Source organism: Gymnodraco acuticeps, unplaced genomic scaffold, assembly GCF_902827175.1.
Source record: "Gymnodraco acuticeps unplaced genomic scaffold, fGymAcu1.1, whole genome shotgun sequence".
Classification (NCBI taxonomy): domain Eukaryota; kingdom Metazoa; phylum Chordata; class Actinopteri; order Perciformes; family Bathydraconidae; genus Gymnodraco; species Gymnodraco acuticeps.
In genome coordinates, this window is record NW_022989949.1 from 486,832 (window position 1) to 500,339 (window position 13,508).

The window sequence follows — 13,508 nt, forward strand, 5'->3', positions numbered from 1 at the left end:
CTTCTTTTTGACAAGGATTCGTGCTCCCTGAACAATCCTTGGGCAACTTCAGGATTCATCGACCTTGCCAACCTGTCACGGGCAATTGAGATACATTCCTCATTTTATCTGTACTTTTTACCAGTAATTCTCAATGCAAGATCACCCAAGTGCACTTAACCTAAGGGATGTCATTATATGTAAAGAATAGCTTTAATCTGGTTTATTGTAGAACTCCTAAAACCTTGCTAGAAGAAAAATTCTGACTACATTTTGCACATGATGGAAAAAGGACATTTGGTTTTGTCTAATATGTTATAGTTTTCAGTTCTTTAATCTCTATTCTGTATGTGGTTGTGTGTACGGTGGATGCAAATGCTTGGAGTAAGAAGCTGAATATAATCTATGGAAATGTAGTTTTAACATTTGTTTTTGCACCTTTTTTTTTAATTGGATTTATTTTGCTAATTCTTGTCTGCTATTTGTCCTCAAAGTTTTGTATTCTTACTTATTATCAAAAGGGTTTGAGTGTGGGTTTGCTGTGCTGGCTTTGTATGTGTTCTGAACACTAATAATACACTTGATGAGGAGACACAGCGTGTGATGTTTGATTTGTATGTCCCATTGCCTCAAAGTTCAAAAACAAGACTTTCCCTGAAAGATAACCAATCGTGTTTTTTCTAAAAGTGTAGGAGCCATTTTGTGGGTGATGTTGGTGTGTCAGTTTATTTAAGTTATATGTATAGTGCAATATTATTTATGAACACTGGGTGGCGGGGTTTAGCTGCACCGGGTGTATATAAGGAGGTCATAGGTGACAGGAGAGGGGTGGACACAGTAGGAAAAGAGCATACCGATTCCACCAGCCCGGCAGATGCTCATAGAATCACTAGAACGCTAAATTAACCCTGGTATGTAAAGACGAATAAACATCATCATAAACCACAACTAAGGACCGGAAAATCATCTGTTTGTGTCTGCGTCTGGATCACTTTTCAACCCTTCTGTGAAAGTAACGGCAAAAATATATAGGACATAGGAAAAGGAAATTGCCATTACATTAAGTGGAATCGTACTTTTGAGTGAAACTGGACAATTGGATTCACTTCAAATTGGATTAAGGATCGTTTTTGGGGGAAACAAATAATTGGATTATTGCACCATCGACTTCTCATCACGGATCAGCTGCACACGCCACAATCAGCTGGAGATTGTTCCCACCTGCGAGGACCGAAGAGGCTGAGAGAGGACTGGGAAAGCGGCCGGGTATGTGCACCGTGCAGCATGATAAGTAGATTGTAAAAGAGATATTAAGCTGTATTGGACAATGGCTTAGTAAATGGATGTGGTGCTGCAACATTGTCAGCTGTTTGAAACAGCGCGCTGTCAGCTAACGGACAATTCCTGAGAACGAAACTTAAAGGGACAGTGAACATTAATCATGTCTGTGACATCTGACGTCACGTCACAAGATGGCGCTGTTGGACTGCAATCTGTGAGAGAAAAAAGGATTATCACTCACACTGCCAAAGGATTGGAATTGTTTATTGCAAACTGCCAAAAAGCAAGAAACTTCAGTTACAAACAAGTAAAGAAGTTAATGGAAGTACTGAAAGAGCTTATGAGCTCAGAAGACAATGCAAAGGAAATACAGTTGAAACTGGTTGAATTTAAGAAGTTGTGTGATGAACTAAAAGAAAATCACAAATCATTAACTGACCTTCAACTGCCTGAAGAAGAAATGGGAAAGCAAAGGCAGTGGCTGCAAGAAAAGATGCATATATTTGATGGATTTATACAAGATGCAAATGTGTGGTTATCTGAGAGTGGACAGGCAATTAGACACTCTATTGTGGGAAGTGCCATAGAACAAAGTGTCAGCTCAGATGACATCGGACCTGATGACAGCATTTCAAAGGCATCACACCCTCAGTCAAAATACAAACCTGGTTCATCACACGCATCATCTACCTCTTCTGCTCGAATTAAAGCCCAGGCAGAAAGGGCGGCTTTAATCGAAAGGGCGGCAGCACTGAACAAACAACATGAGCTTGATGTAGAAGGGGAACAATTAAAACACCAGAAACAACAGTTGGAACAACAGAAACAACAACAGAAACAACAGTTGGAACAACAGGAAGAACAGGTGAAACGGAAAAAGGAACAACTGGATATACAAACTAAGCTGGCAGAAGCCAATGCCAGGCTAAACGTGCTCAGCATGGGATCAAGACACACCTCTAGAGCATCAGATGGGATGAGCTCTTACTACAGAAACCCTACAGCAAGATTTAACGTACAGGCCACTGAATTCTTGCCTCATCAAGCCCAAACCTCTATTCCCAGACAAAGTATACAGACACATGTGCGGGGACATGTTGACATCACACCACCTGTAATCAACAATGGTAATCAAGGTGACATCTATAACCTAATCCAGAGGCAAAATGACAACACTGCTATGCTGGCTCAACAACATCTCACTTCTACTTTACCTCCAAGAGACATTCCTGTTTATGACGGTGACCCATTGCAGTTTGAAGCTTTCATCCGTGCATTTGAAAGAGGAGTAGAGCGGAAAACTAATGATGAAAGTGACTGCCTGCATTACCTAGAGCAGGGGTGCCCAACCAGTCGATCGCGATCGACCGGTCGATCGCGGGGAGATTCCCAGTCGATCGCGAGATGTGTCTAAAAATAGAACAACAACATTCTGTTTTATCGTTAATGTCCTATAACATAATCTTCCCGTGCCAGAATAATGCACTTGAACGCATCAAAGCTTTGTGATTGGCCGGCGTGACCCCATGTGTCAGGGCGTGGCTGGTGGGCAGTGGGCACTACTTTGCTGACGTTGTCCGTGTCAACAGGAGTGACAGTCCGCACACACACAAGACCGCAATTATGGCAGAAGCAAAACAGCCCAAAATATATAATTTTCACTCCGAGTGGGAGGATGATTATTTGTGTATCTATTCCAATTCAAAGTCCATCTGTCTCATCTGCAATGCGAGCGTGGCTTTATCGAAGAAGGGTCATTTAGGAGCGGCATTTCAAAACAGTGCACAAACGCTACGAGACGGAATTCCCTCCTAATTCTGCCCTACGCTCCCAAAAGGGGAGGGGCCTGAAAGGACAGCTAAATGCACAGCAGTCCATTTCCACCAGGCCCAACAACAAGAGCAAGGCTGCTACCAGAGCATCTTATCGAGTCAGGCACGTTCTTGCGAAACACATGAAGTCTTTCAAAGACGGCGAAGTTGTGAAAGAAGCTTTCCTGGAGGCTGCCGACAAGCTTTTGGGGGACAGTAAAAATAACAGTAGCATTTCAACAGGTTTTTGATATAATAAAAACTCAAGTTAGATACCGTTATTAATCAGCTGTAAGTTTTTGTTTGTTTGAACTTATTCATTACAATTATTGTACAAAATGGTATAAGAATGCAAACATTAAGATCTGTTCTGTTTAAATTGATTATAGTCTATTATCAATTCAGGTTAAGAAACTAGTGTTGCTTGCATCCTATTTTTTAAAGGCATTTATTTTTATACTCCACTAAAATGCAATAAAAAAAAAGGGTTCGATTCTATTAATTTTGTCTTTTTTATTGCACTTTGGCAGCAGATTCCTGTGTAGATTCAGATCTGAGTTGTCTTATTAGTAAGCCTCATTTATACTTTTGTAGCAACACTATTTTTATATAAGGACAAAGAAAGGGTTCAGAGTCTTTTATTTTTTCCCTGTGTCATATGTGGCACAGTGGCAGCACTGTTCAATGTTTCTTGAAAACATTACCCACTGTAGTATGTGACGTGTGAATAAACTCCAACTCTGTATCAACAACACTGTTGTGTAGCTTCAGTTAAATACTTGTATGTGTGTAGATTAGAAAGAGGTAAGATAAAGGATCTGCAGTATTTTATAAAGTATTCATCGTACAAAGGTCAGTTTTATAAAAGTAGAAGTGTGTATTCACCTGGTAGTAGGCTGTCAGTAACTACGTCTCTCTATTTGGACTGGTAGATCTCGGAAGACTGGCAACTTTAAAAGTAGCTCTCGGTTAAAAAAAGGTTGGGCACCCCTGACCTAGAGCAATACACTAGAGGACAACCACAGGACCTAGTGCGCAGCTGCCAACATCTGCCTCCAGCTCAAGGTTATCAAAGGGCAAAACAGCTGCTTAAAGAGCACTTTGGTAATGAACATAAGATCGCCACTGCATACATGAACAAAGCATTTACCTGGACAATGATCAAAGCCGAAGATGTGAAAGCACTGCAAGCCTTCTCTTTGTTCCTAAGAGGTTGTTGCAATGCAATGGAACATCTCACCTATATGGATGAAATGAATGTTGTTTCAAACATGAAACACATACTTCAGAAACCCTACAAATTCAGAGACAAGTGGAGGAATAGAGCATGTCAGCTACAGGAAGAGTGTGGGCATCGAGCTACATTTCCTGACCTTGTTAGCTTCATAGAGAGGCAAGTGAAGATACTGTCAGATCCTCTGTTTGGAAGCATCCAGGATGATAAACCAACTGCAGCTATCAAAACTGTTATCTCTACCTTTTCAAAGGGAAAACCAAGCCTAAGAGCAAGTAGTTTTGCAACAATTATTACCTGCCCAAGAACACCAGTGCTAGAACATGTAACAACGAATGGAATGAAAATACCTCCATCAAGCCACAACTCCCTACATTTGTGTTTGTTCTGCAGAAGAAGTGGTCACTCATTGGAGCAGTGTCCACACATCCTGAAGAAAACACAGAGAAAGAATGGACTTCTTGAAAGGAAAAGGGGTGTGTTTTGGATGCCTAAAAATAGGACACATGAGCAAACACTGCCACAGTCATGTTATGTGTGCAATCAAAGTCATCCTGAAATACTCCACATTGAACAAAAAGGCAAAAGAGAGGAAGCAGAACACACAAAACAGAATGGGAAGCCAATGGAAAGTAATAGTGTCATCTCACCTCATACATGTGGTCACATTGGGGCCGGTGATGAAAACTCCATCTTCTCCATTGTACCAGTACAAGTAAAGAGCCACAAAGGGGACAAAGTGTTACAAACTTATGCATTTCTGGACCATGGAAGTTCATCCACCTTTTGCTCAGAAAGTTTAATGAGGAGGCTAAACCTTACAGGACAAAGGACTAACATTCTCCTAAAGACAATGAATCAGAGAAAGATTGTGTCTAGTCATCATATCTCAGGTTTGGAAATATCGAGTCTGGACGAAAACAATTTCCTTCAACTATCCGATGTGTTTACACATAAAACCATGCCTGTTTCCAAGCACAATATTCCTCTACAAGAAGATCTGGAAAAATGGCCTTACTTAAAGGACATCAAAATTAATGAAATTGCTTCTGGCATTGACCTACTCATTGGGACAAATTCTCCTAAGGTATTGGAACCTTGGGAGCTGATCAATAGCCAAGGAGAAGGACCGTATGCTGCAAAGACCCTACTGGGGTGGGTCTTCTATGGTCCCCTAAAAGGAAGCAACGGCAGCAGAGATGCTAATGACCACCCTGCTGCTGCTGTTAATCGGATAGCCATGGTACACCTAGAGGAGCTATTGGTCAAACAATACAAGCATGATTTCAAGGAAAATACAAGCAAGGAAACAGAGGAAATGTCCAGAGAAGACAAACAATTCCTGAACATTATGAATCACTCTGCAAACATGTCAGACGCCAAAGAGGATGGCGATGTTGTAGCGGACGCCAAAGAGGATGGAGATGTTGTAGCAGACGCCAAAGAGGATGGCGATGTTGTAGCAGATGCCAAAGAGGATGGCGATGTTGTAGCAGACGCCAAAGAGGATGGCGATGTTGTAGCAGATGCCAAAGAGGATGGCGATGTTGTAGCAGATGCCAAAGGAGACAGTGATAGGGATGTTGAAGGCAAAACTGAGGCCCCCCAAGAAGAAGAAGAAGAAGATGAGGGTCGGGATTCAGGTGATTACTATGAAGAGGCAGAAGACGAGCCTTTTGAAAGCCAGCCGACTTCAGACTCCTGTCACAGCATGCCTGACTTCACAGCAGATGTCGAGTTACACCAATCTGACGCAGTGCCTGAGGAAGAAGCCAAGCCTGTGGCCGAGAAAGTGAAAATGTCAGATGGACACTACTGCCTAGACTTGCCATTCAGACAAGAAAATCCCAGCTTGCCTAACAACAAACACGTTACCGAGCAGCTCATCTGCGATTTTGCTGCTATGGTAGCAGGGCACCGGCTGAACCCAAGTGACAGACCTGAAGAAGTGACTGACTCATCAATGCAGGAGCCCTATAAGGAGAGGCTTGGAATTGGGTGAAAATATAACCCACAGGTTCTCTCGGCGCTGGACGGGATGGCAACACTACTGCTTCAACCTAAGAACAGCAAAGACTGATGACCCTTAAAATAAGGGAGAAGAAAATAAACTAAAAATTATTTAAGAATTACATGCTAACACATACACACCATTTGTATAGCTCCTTTATTATTTATTGGTAATTGTTTTTGTTTTCATACTAAAGCCAATTAGGGGCCGGTGTGTAGGAGCCATTTTGTGGGTGATGTTGGTGTGTCAGTTTATTTAAGTTATATGTATAGTGCAATATTATTTATGAACACTGGGTGGCGGGGTTTAGCTGCACCGGGTGTATATAAGGAGGTCATAGGTGACAGGAGATGGGGGGACACAGTAGGAGAAGAGCATACCGATTCCACCAGCCGGCAGATGCTCATAGAATCACTAGAACGCTAAATTAACCCTGGTATGTAAAGACGAATAAACATCATCATAAACCACAACTAAGGACCGGAAAATCATCTGTTTGTGTCTGCGTCTGGATCACTTTTCAACCCTTCTGTGAAAGTAACGGCAAAAATATATAGGACATAGGAAAAGGAAATTGCCATTACAAAAAGTTTTCATAAGGTTTAAAAACGATTCTTCTCCTAACAATCGGCTGGTTTGATGAGACACTGAACCAACAATCTCCTGACATACTGTGTGTTTAACATGTGCCTTAGCTTCTTCACTGCAGTGTTGCCGAATGTCCCTAAAACTAGTCAGTCCGGTTTCACTCGCGCTTCATCCCAGTCAGCAGTTACATTTCTGTTCATGCCAAGACCAAATCCGTGTACAAACAAAACCAAGCTTTATTGTTTTTACCACAGTAAAGAGTTTTAACTGTTGAATGCATAACAAAGTGCTTTATCTTTTAATTTGGTAGACATTTTAACTGTACAAACTGTGCTAGGTTTACACATGGAGAAGGTAAAAACAAACAAGCTTTTACTTACGACATGTGTCGCTCTTAATCTTTTTAAGACATTATAAGTCACTATAGGGGATATAATGTACGATAAAGATTGTCTTCAGCATTCATGAACTTCAGAAAATCACCTGGCTGTTCCTCTGCTGTAGTACGAACTGTTTATTTGTTGGTAGTCTGTGTATTTTATGCAATAAAAAAACTTTTCTTTTGAAGCGAATACATTTTCAGACAAGTTTTTACACTGCAGGGACAATGTCGATGTTTTGAGTGTTTAAGAGCGAGGAAGAGAAGGACATTTAAAGGAGGAGGAGAAAAGATCAGGTAAAATATGTCAAATGTTTCACAATCCTGTCTCAAATTTGCTGTAGGCAATACAGGTGATCAGTCTTCTTAAAGGCCACTCTAAATGCAATGTAATGTAATGGTATGAGAAACATGTTCAAGCATGCGACACATCTGGCAACCTAAAGGAAAATAATGTACTGTACACACAACACACAGTCCAGTTTCATCAGCTGCTCCTGGATCAGATCTACACACAACAACACACAATCCAGCTCCATCACATAGCCATCAAGCGAGCCTCTAAATGGGCGTGTCACGGAGGTGATCTCTGGGCTCATAGATCTCGGCCTCCGTTACGGGTTGTTTAGTTTTTGTTGTTGTTGAAAAGTGTTCCCCTTCCCCCATGTCTGTCGTTGATTGTGTGCACCTGGTGCCCTGTGTTGTCTCCTCCCCCCTCACCTGTGTCCTGTTGGGTTGATTGGGTTGGACATTTAGGCTCTGGGGTTTTGCTGTTAGAGAGGGAGTGTGTGTGAGATCCTGGTGGTGGCTGGTGACTGTGCGCACAGGAGCAGCAGATTGAGGCTGTGTCATCTCATGTGTATGATTTAATAAATGCCCACACCGGGTTGTATTTTTGGACGTTCTGCCTCTGCCTCCTTGCTTGGTCGGGCCGCTCAATTGTCAGCGTCACAATTGGTGTCAGAAGTGGGATTGACCACGTGAGGAGGTGAGAGTGATGGAGGAACTGCGGGAGATGATGAGGTCACTCCTGCAGCTTCAAGCAGCAGTTCGCACGGGAAGAGGAACGGAGACTCCGGAGGTAAGACGGCAGATTGGCTGGAGGCTCAACGGGCGCTGGCTCTGCCGCTGAGGCATCAGAGATCCTGGCGGAGAACCGGAGATTGGTGCAAGAGCAGAAAGAGGAGCAGCTCCGGTTTACAGAGGGAAGAAGAGAGGAAGGCAGAAGCATCGAGAACGGTTGGAAAGATGGCGGCGAACACGCAGAAGAATAACAAGCGAAGGAAACTGGAGGAAAGGAGTCGTCGCAGCCTTTGATAATTGCCAAAACTCAGGCGGAGGAGCAGCGCCTGGAGTTGGAGAAGTTGATGCGGAACCCGGATAGGCCGGATCCCATTCCAGACCGGCCAAAGGAGTGGAACCCGCGGGCTACTCCGGAGTTCGTCCGGGATGTGATGGGTGCCGGCGCCGGTGCGGGGAGTTCTACGTTTGCCGGCGCCTCCGACGCAGGGAGTACCAAGGGCGGGAATTTCTGGACAGGATGTCGGGTAAAGTGAATGAGGACATCGAGTGTCTCGATGAAGTGGAGCTGAGCAAACGGGCGGCCGGAGATGGAGCAGCGGGGCGCGGGAGGAAGCGAAAAAGACTGAGGCGCAAGATGCGGATAGCAAAGATAGAGAAGGTACGTCAGGAGAGAGAGCGCGTAAGAGAGCAGAACCAGCAGGAGCGCATGGAGAGGAAGAATCAGATCCCAAAGAGAAAGAAAGGGAAGCTTCCTTCTGACTACACGCCCCCCCCCTGAGGAAACCAAGCTGCACAAGGGGAAGCAGAAACCTTGTAGGGAAGCCAAGATTTCCAAGACACTGTGCTTCCAGGGGAGAGGGGTAAGGAAATGTCACGGAGGTGATCTCTGGGCTCATAGATCTCGGCCTCCGTTACGGGTTGTTTCGTTTTTTTGTTGTTGAAAAGTGTTCCCCTTCCCCCATGTCTGTCGTTGATTGTGTGCACCTGGTGCCCTGTGGTTGTCTCCTCCCCCCTCACCTGTGTCCTGTTGGGTTGATTGGGTTGGACATTTAGGCTCTGGGGTTTGCTGTTAGAGAGGGAGTGTGTGTGAGATCCTGGTGGTGGCTGGTGACTGATGCGCACAGGAGCAGCAGATTGAGGCTTGTATCCTCTCATGTGTATGATTTAATAAATGCCCACACCGGGTTGTATTTTTTGGACGTTCTGCCTCCCTTGCTTGGTCGGGCCGCTCAATTGTCAGCGTCACAGCTCAGAAGTCTTGAGGGCTACCTCGGTTATCAGAGACGAGTTGAGGGCTCTACCATTAACGGTCATCTGAAGTTTGGTGATTTTTCGACCATTTACCATTTGAGTTACGTTTACATCATGTTTTATGGTCCGTCCTCATCAACTGGCTCCCCATCCCCCAGATAATTCAGTACAAAATCTTCCTAATGACATACAAAGCCCTCCATAACCTGGCCCCATCCTACCTAACTGACCTCCTCCAGACACACTCCCACTCGCTCCCTCCGCTCTGCTACTGCCAACCTCCTGTCCCTCCCCACCCAGACCAACCTCAAGTCTTGGGGCGGCAGAGCCTTCTCCGTTGCTGCACCCACCCTCTGGAACTCACTACCCCAATCCATCAGAGATTCTTCCTCCCTCACCGCATTCAAAACATCACTCAAAACCCACCTGTTCAACACTGCATTCAACCACTGACCCCCACCCCCCCTATTTTCTGTTTTGTTTATCTCTTTTTGTATTTTTCTTTGTTTGTTTTTTTTGTTGTTTTTTTCATTCTCGGTCAAACCGTCTTTGAGTTTCCTGAAAAGCGCTATACAAGTCATGTATTATTATTATTATTATTATTATTATTATTATTATGGCGAGTTTGTGTTTCCATAGCAACAGCACTAGGAAAAGCGCCATACAAATTAAATGCATTATTATTTTTTAAATTATTATTATTATGAGTTTGTGTTTCCATGGCAACAGCAGAAGTCTAAACCAAACTATTTCAGTGACATCACTTATGACATCCTCACACACTGAAGCGATGAGATCATTGGCTTTGATGAGTGTTCCGTCATAGAACATCAAATACATCTGTGATGTCATAATAATGATGTCACAGGAGTCTGAAGGAAGATTGCAAGGGCATTCATGTGCATTCACTCGTCACTCTTCACTCCAGAGCTGTAAGTGGTGAGACGCATACAGACGACCTTCACAACCTTCACAGTCTTCAGACAGAACACTTCTTCCAAAGAGAAATAGATTATTCTAACTACGCACAACACAAGTCTACAGACGGTGCCATGGATAGAAGAAGCCACCAGAACAACAGGGGAAACCCGAGCCCATTCGACCATGGAGCAGAAGCAGATCGAGCTTACAAGCAGATCCACTGCGGAAATGGCCAGATAAACGGCCTGGAGGAGTATCGTGGGGCATTTCAGGAGGAGAGGACGAGATTTTGCCACAGTATGCGCAACAAAAGACAAGGTCAAACGTCTTGAGGAGCTCCTGAACTACAGGAACTCAGGGCTCCACAAAGAGAACAAAAGGCTGGTTGACACCATCATGGAGCATGAGGTAGAAATCTCCCGTCTGAATGAGAATATTGAAAATGCAGAATGCCAACACAAGAGGCAGATGGACCAAATTGTGGCAAGGCATGAGGCAGAGAAAGGAAATGTCTCAGACGAGAAGGACCAGGCGACATCTGACAGCGAGAACAATGATGTTCCCCTGCAGTGTGACCCAGAGATCATCAAACTGAGGATGAGGAAAAGGGGAGACCATGAAAGAGCTGATAAGAAAAGGGGAAGAACTCCTTGAGTGTGTGACAATCTTGGAGGATAGAAACAGTGATCTGGAGGAGAAGATGGAAGCTGCAGAGCTTCAACACAAAAAGCAGATGGAAGACACAGTGGCATTGTATGAGACACAGCAACAGAAGCTCTCAGACCAACACAACGAGGCCAACCTGGTGACTTTAAACCTGCTGCAGAGAAGAGAGGAACAACTCCTTCAATGCGAGGAAAAGTTCACCAATAGCCTGGCCGAAAATACTCTCACCTGGGAGAGTGAGAAGCAAGAGATGGAGATGAAATTGAAAGAGGTGGAGAAGAAGAAAAAATACCAGGCCAGTAGAAACAAGACCTTGCAGACGGAATTCCTACAGATGGAGGACCAGTTGAAAAGGCAAGAGGAAATGTTCTCCAAAGACCTGGCCGATAAGAGTCACACCTGGGAGACTGAGAAGCAACAGATGGAGACAACACTAAATGAGGTGACTCAGGAAAAGAACAACATGACCAAGGAAACCCTGACCTTGGAGTCTGAGTTCAAACAGGTGGAAGCTAAATTAAAGCAGGTGGAAAAGGAGAAAGATCGCCTGGCCGAGAATAACCTGAGCTGTGAGACGGACATCAAACAGCTGAAAGAACAGATGAGAGAGCAGGAGGAGAAGTTCTCCAAAGACCTGGCTGAAAAACAGCTGAACTGGGAGCAGTTTGTCCAACGCAAGGAGACGGATGTCAAGCAGTTGGAAAACCAATTGGAAGATCAGAAGAAGAAGTTCTCCAAAGACTTGGCCCAGAACCAGGAGAGCTGGGAGTCCAGGGTTCATTTGGTGGAGACCAAATTAAAGGAGGTAACTCAGGAAAAGGACGACCTGGTCAAGAAACACCAGAGCGAAATGAAAGAGGTACAGGCAAAGTTAAAAATGGTTAGGGATGAGAAAAAGGACTCAGCCAAGAAGAACCAAAGCATGGAGTTGGATCTCAAACTGAAGAAGAGGCTAGTCAAGCAGTTGGAGAACAATTTGGAAGAGCAGAAGAATAAGTTTTCCAAAGACCTGGCTGAAAAACAGCTGAACTGGGAGCAGTTTGTCCAACGCAAGGAGACTGATGTCAAGCAGTTGGAAAACCAATTGGAAGATCAGAAGAAGAAGTTCTCAAAAGACCCTGGCCCAGAACCAGGAGAGCTGGGAGTCCAAGGTTAATTTGGTGGAGACCAAATTAAAGGAGGTAACTCAGAAGGACGACCTGGTCAAGAAACACCAGAGCATGGAGACCAAGCTTCACCTGATGGAGACACAACTGAAACAGGTGGAGGAGCAGAGGGACGACCTGGCTGAGAGAAGACTGAGCTGGGCAACGACTGAGAAAAAGATGGAGGAGGAAAATAAACTTCTGGAAGACCTCTGTCTTCACATGAAGAATAAGAGCAGAGGTTTCTTCTCTCGCAGGAGGGGGGAGACTGAGGATAGAGACGTTGCCTTGCAGAAAATGATAAGCAAGATGCAAGAGAAGGAGATGAGGAAGAAAGCCAAGACGCAAGAAACACCTCCTCAGAGAAGATGGAGGAAGCTTCTGGTGATTCAGCTCCAGCTGGACAACAGTAACTCCCTCCCTCCATTTCCCTCACCTCCTTCCTCCTACCTCACCCCCTCCCTCCTTCACTTTTTGCTCAGATAGGGTTTTCTCCTGGAGCTCAGGTTTTCCAGAAATCCATATTAATAAAGAATCAAAAAAACACCACTAAGTCCCTCCTCCATTTACCTCACCTCACTCCACCCTCCAAAGCGGCTTTGAGTTCAAGAAAAGCACTATATAAATATAATGTATTGTTGTATCTTCCCCTTTATACGGTGGCCCTGAAGTGCAAGTCAAAACGACATTTCACAAAACACTACAGTATTTCAGAAAACACTTCAACATTTCAGAAAACGCCACAGCATTTCACATTTTACGAAAAGGGTATTCTTTTAGGGAGAACACTTCTTGTTTGTGATTGGACAGAGCCAGCCAGAGAAGCACTGCTGTGATTGGTTGTTGTTGCTGCCAGTCAAGAAATTACGCTTCGTGATTGGTCCGCACCCGGCCGACAGCACCACGTATTTCCTGTTTGGTACTGTTCAGCTGTTTCTTCACACATTTTAAACTGAGTTGGAAAGAATGGAAGAAGAGATGGAAATCTTAAGGGAATATTTTAACGAAGGGTATACATACGATGTTATCCTCGACATGCTGTCAACCCATCACGACATCAACATGTCCCTTAGAACCAGGGGTGTAGTGCAGCTGTGACTACCCGATTTGCATCTCTGCCCGATTTGCATTGCGCAAGCGCGAAATGGACTGCCGTATTGGACAGCTACATACGGCAACCCAAATAGGACACTCGACGTCTAGACGGCTGCTCGATTTG

The 13,508-nt window shown here is 44.3% G+C and overlaps 1 pseudogene; it reads left to right on the top strand.

Moving 5' to 3' along the window:
- The first annotated feature begins 8,531 nt into the window (after positions 1–8,531).
- LOC117542728 lies at positions 8,532–12,702 on the top strand (annotated as a pseudogene).
- The last annotated feature ends 806 nt before the right edge of the window (positions 12,703–13,508 follow it).